The sequence below is a fragment of the Acomys russatus genome, chromosome 3, assembly GCF_903995435.1.
Source record: "Acomys russatus chromosome 3, mAcoRus1.1, whole genome shotgun sequence".
Classification (NCBI taxonomy): Eukaryota; Metazoa; Chordata; class Mammalia; order Rodentia; family Muridae; genus Acomys; species Acomys russatus.
In genome coordinates this window covers 8,561,271-8,569,109 of record NC_067139.1, presented here as the reverse complement: position 1 = coordinate 8,569,109, position 7,839 = coordinate 8,561,271, and the positions used below count along the sequence as shown (strand labels likewise).

General features: G+C 39.2%; 1 pseudogene; it reads left to right on the top strand.

Annotated features, from left to right (window-relative positions):
• The first annotated feature begins 548 nt into the window (after positions 1–548).
• LOC127209013 (vomeronasal type-1 receptor 4-like) lies at positions 549–1,443 on the top strand (annotated as a pseudogene).
• The last annotated feature ends 6,396 nt before the right edge of the window (positions 1,444–7,839 follow it).

The window sequence follows — 7,839 nt, the reverse complement described above, 5'->3', positions numbered from 1 at the left end:
AGTTTTAAAGCCAAACAAATCTAGAAATTGTTGTATTGATCAAGATACAAATAAGAAGGGAGCCCCAGGTTCTAGGAATTAGGTGAGGAAATATGATGAAATTTTGGTTGGAAATTTTTGAGTTCAATTCAGCTGTACTGAGTGTTAACAATGATATTCCAGGCATGCAGACAGACAGAAAGAGAGACAGAGACAGACAGAAAAAGAGACAGATAGGCACACACACACACACACACACACACACACACACACACACACACACTTGAACAAGCCAATTTTGCTAGTGTAGAGCTGAAAGGTGCTCCCTTTAAAACTCTAGGTTTGAATACCAGTTACCAAACTCATCTGTTATAGCACACAATAGCACAAAGGAGGAAGAGTTTCAGGGACCTAATCTGCAACATCACATGTGTCCACCACTGCCTCTTGAAAACCTGAAAATGCTATTATGCAAAATGTGTTTTTCAGATATATGTCTGTCATAACTAATGCTTTCTGGAAAAAGTGGCTGAATACCAGATTTAAATTTTTCTACCCAGAAGGAAGAAATGATGTTGAAATTTATTAAGGAAGTAATTTTCCTTTTCATAACTGTGCTTGGCATTCTGGGGAACATGTTTGTTTCTGTGAATTATATGCTCAGTTTATTGGGAGGCCCTGAGAAGAAACCCACACACCTGATTCTCATCCACTTGGCTTTTACAAACATCACAATCCTTCTCACAAGAGGATTGACAAGCACAATAGCAGCTCTTGGTTTGAGAAACTTCCTAGATGACATCGGCTGTAAGATCATTATTTACCTGGAGAGGGTGGCCCGTGGTGTCTCCATCTGCATCAGCAGTCTCCTCACTGTGGTCCAGGCCATCATCATCAGTCCCAGAGCATCTGGGCAGAGGAGGCTCAGCCCAAACTCTGCATGGCACATCCTTCCATTCTTCGCATTCTTTTGGGCACTCAATTCTTTAATAGGTGTGAACCTAATCCATTCCATCAAAAGTACAAGTCTCAATATATCACAATGTATGGATGATGAGAATTATTGTTATTTTATGCTAGAAAGTCAGAAAATAAAACGGATTGTTCTCCCTCTCATGGTCCTGAGAGAGGCAGTGTTCCAGGGCGCCATGGGAGGGGCCAGTGGCTACATGGTGTTTCTTCTCCACAAGCACCACTAGCATGTCCTCTACCTTCAGAACTCCAAGCTTCTCTACAGAACTCCCCCTGAGCTGAGAGCTGCTCAGAGTGTCCTCCTTCTGATGCTCTGTTTTGTTTTCCTCTATTGGGCAGATTGCGCCTTTTCTCTTTCTAAGTGTCTTCTCAGGGGACAATTCGTTGATCTTAAACACTCAAAAATTTCTGACCCTTGGTTATGCAATCTTCAGCCCCCTTGTGTTGATCCACAGGGATGGACTTTTGACCAAATGTTGGCACACTCAGTGAGAGAAACTGAGATGATGTCTCTCTCTTTATCTGTTCAATAGATGTGAAAGGACTCCCAGTTCTGCAACATTGTGGGTAAGAAAATATCCCACCAATCAGGTTAGCATATCTTTATTATTAGATGCTCTTCCTAGTGAGTCTCAGTCTTGAGCTGAGAGAGAAAGATATTTGCAAACATTCTCCATTTTGCCACTCTTTTGACAGGATTTAAAACAAAACTTTAAAAAAATATTTGTACTCATTTATTTTATATGCATAGTTCCCTTTATGTCTGTGTGGCAGGTGAGTGCCTAGTTCCTGCAAAGCAGGGGAGAGATCACCAAACACTCTGTGATGACTGAAGTTAGATTGTTGTGAACTAAAATGTGGCTGCTAGGAATTGAACCTGGGTCCTCTGGAAGACCAGATAGTGCTCTTAACTGCTGAACCACGTCTCCAGCACTGAGAAAAGGGTCTTAATTATGTTTTGAAAATTCTGTTTTACTACTACCATGACAGGAATCACACAGATGAATTTGGAAAATTTTTATCAGTTTCATAATTATTTACATATGTTAGTCTAAGAAACTCCATATCTTGTACCTGAAGCTGTTCTTATTAAATGTTAGTAACATGAGACTGTTTCATACTCTTCCAAGTGTGTGTATGTTTTCGTATGTGAATTTTCTATGTGGATTTCCTCTTTTCCAAGCTGAGCCAGTGAGTGTGACTGAGGCAGACTAAGGCTTGTGTGCAGCTGTCCTTTGTTGACACCCGGTGCTCTCCAGAGCACCATCAGTTCTTTATCACCAAAGAGCTGCAAAAGGATCTAATTATACAATCATTAAATGCAAGATTTGCAGCTTAATTTCTTTTTTTGAAACTGCCAGTTCAACTTTTTAAAAATTTAATTAATTTATTCAGATCACATCTCAATTGTTATCCCCTCACTGTTCCTCCCTCCCTCCCACTTTCACCCTATTCCCCTCCCCTAGGTCTGTCACCAAAGGAAACCTCTACCCTTACCATATGGTCATAGGAGATCAAGTCTCATTTTGGTAGCCTGCATTTCCTTTCTCTGAGTGCCACCAGGCTTCACCACCAAGGGAAATGGTCAAATATGGACCACCAGAGTTCATGTCAGAGTCAGTCCCCACTCTACACCTGACTGTGGAGAATGTCCTGTCATTGGCTAGATCTGAGCAGGGGTTCAATGTTTACTGCATGTACTGTCCTTGTTTGGTACAGTAGTTTGAGCAGATGCCCCTGGGTCCAGATCTGTCCATCATGATGTTCTTTTTGTAGGCTTCTAGGACCCTCTGGATTCTTCTATTTCCCCATTCTCCCATACTTCTCTTACCTAGAGTCCCAATAGGAAGTCCTTACATCTATCCCAATCTCCTGGTAAGTGAAGACTTTCATGGGACATCCCTTTTGGGCTAGTGTCCAATTATAAGTGAGGATATACCATATGAGCCTTCTGCATCTAGTTTAACTCACTCAGTACGATCATTTCTAGTTCCATCCATTTGTCCACAAATTTCAGGGTTTCCTTGTTTTTAATAGCTGAATAGTATTCCTTAGTGTAAAGGCACCATAGTTTCTTATCCATTCTTCAACTGAGGGACATTTAGGTTGTTTCTAGGTTTTGGCTATTATGAATAAGGCTGCTATGAACATGGTTGAGCATACGTCCTTGTTGTGTGGTGAAGCATCTCATGGGTATATTCCAAGGAGTGGAATAACTGGGTCTTGAGGGAGCCTATTCCCAGTTTTCTGAGAAAATGCCAGATTGATTTCCAAAGTGGTTTTACAAGTTTGCATTCCCACCAGCAATGAAGGAGTGTTCCCCTTTCTCCACATCCTTGCCAGCATATGGTGTTGCTTGAGTTTTTGATCTTAGCCATTCTGATGGGTGTAAGATGGAATTTCAGAGTTGTTTTGATTTGCATTTCTCTGATGGCTAAGGACATCAAGCATTTCTTTAAGTGATTCTCAGCCATTCAATATTTCTCTGTTGAGAATTCTGTGCCCCATTTCTTTTTAAAAATTTTTTTTATTAATTTATTCTTGTTACATCTCAATGGTTATCCCATCCCTTGTATCCTCCCATTCTTCCCTCCCTCCCATTTTCCCCTTATTCTCCCCCCGACTGTTCCTGAGGGGGATTACCTCCCCCTGTATATGCTCATAGGGTATCAAGTCTCTTCTTGGTAGCCTGCTGTCCTTCCTCTGAGTGCCACCAGGTCTCCCCCTCCAGGGGACATGGTCAAATCTGAGGCACCAGAGTATGTGAGAAAGTCATATCCCACTCTCCACTCAACTGTGGAGAATGTTCTGACCATTGGCTAGATCTGGGTAGGGGTTTAAAATTTACCGCCTGTTTTGTCCTTGGCTGGTGCCTTAGTTTGAGCGGGACCCCTGGGCCCAAATCTGCCTATCATAATGTTCTACTTGTAGGTTTCTAGGACCCCCTGGATCCTTCTACTTTGCTATTCTCCCATTAGGACCCCCTGGATCCTTCTACTTTGCTATTCTCCCATGCTTCTCTCATTTAGAGTCCCAATAGGATGTCCTCCCCTCTGTCCCAGTTTCCTGGTAAGTGAAGGCTTTCGTGGGACATGCCCCTTGGGCTAGTATACAGATATAAGTGAGTATATACCATTTGAGTCTTTCTGCTTCTGGGTTAACTCACTCATTATGATCATTTCTAGATCAATCCATTTATCCACAAATTTCGGGAATTCCTTGTTTTTAATAGCTGAGTAGTATTCCATAGTGTAGATATACCACAGTTTCTTTATCCATTCTTCTACTGATGGACACTTAGGCTGTTTCCATGTTCTGGCTATTATGAATAAGGCTGCTATGAACATGGCTGAACAAATTTTCTTGTTGTGTGCTGGAGCATCTTCTGGGTATATTCCAAGGAGTGGAATAGCTGGGTCTTGAGGCAGCCCTATTCCCATTTTTCTGAGATAGCACCAGATAGATTTCCAAAGTGGCTGTACTAGTTTGCATTCCCACCAGCAATGAAGGAGTGTTCCTTTCTCCCCACATCCTCGCCAGCATGTGGTGTCGCTTGAATTTTTGACCTTAGCCATTCTGATGGGTGTAAGATGGAATCTCAGAGTTGTTTTGATTTTGAGCCCCATTACTTAATTGGGTTTTTTGGTGTGGTGGTGTTTAGTTTGTTGAGTTCTTTGTGTATTTTGGATATTTGACTTTGTCAGATGTAGGATTGGTGAAAATCTTTTCCCAGTCTGTAGGCTGTTAATTTGTTCTGTTGACGGTGTCTTCTCCTTTACAGAAGAATCTCAGCCTCATGAGGTCCCATGTATTAATTGTTCACATTAAGGCCTGGGCTTTGGAGTTCTGTTCAGAACAGAAGTTGTCTTCTGTGCCAGTGTGTTCCAGGCTCTTCCCCACTTTTTCCTCTACCTGCTTTGTTGTTTCTGGTTTTATGTTGAGGTTTTTAATCCACTTGGACTTGAATTTTGTGTATGGTGATGAATATGAATCTACTTGTATTTTTCTACATGTAGATATCTGTTTAGACCATCACCATATGTTGAAGATGCTATCCTTTTCCCATTCAATAGATTTGACTTCTTTGTCAAAAATCAAATGTCCATATGTATGTGGATTTATTTCTGGGTTTTCAATTAGATTCCATTGATTAACTAGCCTATTGCTGTGCCAGTACTATACTGTTTTAATTACTATTTCTCTATAGTACAGTTTGAGATCAGGTATGGAGATTCCTCTGGAGGATCTTTTATTGTACATGATTGGTTTTGCTCTTCTGTTTTTTTTCCGTAAGTACTTGAGAATTGATCTTTCAATGTCTTTAAAAAATTGTGTAGGTAATTTTTGATAGGGATTACATTGAATCTATTAATTGCTTTTAGTAAAATGGCCATTTCAATATGTTAATTGTCCCAGTCCACAAACAAGGAAGATCTTCCTATCTTCTGATGTCATCTTCATCTCCTTCTTCAGAGCTTTGAAGTTTTTAATCAAACATGTCCTTCACTTGCTTAGTTAAAGTTACTCCTAGATATTTTATATTTCCTGTAGCTATCATCAAGGGTGTAATTTCCCTAATCTCTTCCTCTGCACAATTGTCATTTGTATATAGGAAGGCTACTGACTTTTTTGAGTTAATTTTGTATTCAGCCATTTTGCTGAATGTATTTATCAGCTCCAGGAGTTCTCTGGTGGAATTTTGGGGGTCATTTATATAAGTATCATATCATCTGCAAATAGGGATAATTTGACTTTCTCCTTTCCCATTTGGATCCCCTTGATCTCTTTTTGTTGTCCTATTGCTCTGGCTAGAACTTCAAGAACTATATTGAAGAGATATGGAGAGAGTGGGCAGCCTGGCCTGGTCCCTGATTTTAGAGGAATTTCCTTGAGTATCTCTCCATTTAATTTGATGTTGGCTGTTGGCTTGCTGTATATAGCCTTTATTATATTTAGGTATGTGCCTTGTATCCCTATTCTCTCCAAAACTTTAAACATGAATGGGTGTTGGAGTTTGTCAACTGCTTTTTATGCATGTAAAGAGATGATCATGTGGTTTTTGTCTTTCAGTTTATTTACATGGCGGATTACAGGGATGGTCTGTATATTAACCATCCCTGCATGCCTGGAATGAAGCTTATTTGGTCATGGTGAATTATATCTTTTATATGTTCTCGTATTCAGTTTGGGAGTATTTTATTGAGTATTTTTTGCAGCGATGTTCATAAGAGAAATTGTTCAGAAATTCTCTTTCTTTGTTGGGTCTTTGTGAGGTTTAGGTATCAGAGTGAATGTGGCCTCAGAGAATGAGTTTGGTAATGTTCCATCCATTTCTATCTTTTGGAGTAGCTTGAAGAGTATTGGTATTAGATCCTCTTTGAAAGTCTGATAGAATTCTGCAGTGAAACCATCTGGATCTGGGCTTTTTCTGGTTGGGAGACTATTAATGACTGCTTCTATTTTGTAGGAGAAATAGGACTATTTAATTTGCTTATCTGCACTTGAGTCAATTTTGGCAAGTGGAATTGATCAAGAAAATTGTCCATTTTCCTTAGATTTTCAAATTTTCTGGCATATATGCCTTTGAATTAGGGTCTTATGATTGTTGTAATGTCTCCCTTTTCATTTCTGACTTTGTCAATTTGGATAGTGTCTCTCTGCCTTTTAGTTAGTTTGGCTAATGGGTTTTCTATCTTGTTGATTTTTCTCAAAGAACCAGGTTTTGTTGACTCTTTGAATTGCTCTCTTTGTTTCTAATTGATTGATTTCAGCCCTGAGTTTGATTATTTCCAGACATCTACTCTTCTTGGTGATTCTGCTTCTTTTTTTCCCTAAGTCTTCCAGATGTTTCATTAAGTTGTTTATGTGGCATGTTTCCAATTTCTTTATGAAGGCACTTAGTGCTATGAATTTTACTCTTAGCACTGCTTTCAATGTGTACCACAAATTTGGGTATGTTGTTCCTTCATTTTCATTGAATTTCAGAAAGTCCTTAATTTCTTTATTTCTTCCTTGACCCAGGTGTCATTAAGTAGAGAGTTGTTTAGTTTCCATGTGTGTGTAGGCTTTTTATTATTTCTGTTGTTGTTGAAGTCCAGCCTTAGACCATGGTGATCTGATAGGAAACAAAGCATTATTTCAATCTTCTTGTATCTGTTGATTCTTGCTTTGTGACCATGGGGTGCTGAGAAGAATGTATAATCCTTTGTGTTACGGTGAAAATTTTTGTGGATATCTGTTAGATCCATTTGATTCATGACATTGGTTAATGTTGCTATTTCTCAGCTTAGTTTATGTTTCAATGACTCATCTTTCTGTGAAAGTGGGGTGTTGAAGTCTCCCATCATTAATATGTGGGGATTGATGTGTGGTTTAAGCTTTGTTAATAGTTCTTTTACAAATGTGCATGCCCTTGTATTGGGAGTGTAGATATTTAGAATTGTGATGCCCTCTTGGATGACTTTATCTTTGAAGAGTATGAAGTGACCTTCTTCATCTTTTTTGATTAATTTTGGTTAGAAGTCTATTTTATTAGATATTAAAATGGCTATACCATCTTTCTTCTTGTGTCTCTCTTCTTGGAATACCTTTTTCCAGCCTTTTACCTTGAGGTAATGCCTATCCTTGTGGTTGAAACTTGTTTCTTGAATGCAGAAGAATGTTGGGTCTTGTTTTGCATCCATTCAGTTAGTCTGTGTCTCTTTATTGGAGAATTGAGACCACTGATATTGAGAGATATTAGTGATCTGTGACTCTTAAGTCCCTTGATTTTGATGTTGGTTGCGGTAGAGTGGTTTTGTGGTTATATTTTTGCAATGGTGCAGTTATCTTTTTTTCTTTTTTCCCTTTTTTTAAATTATTAATTTATTCAAATTACATCTCAGTTGT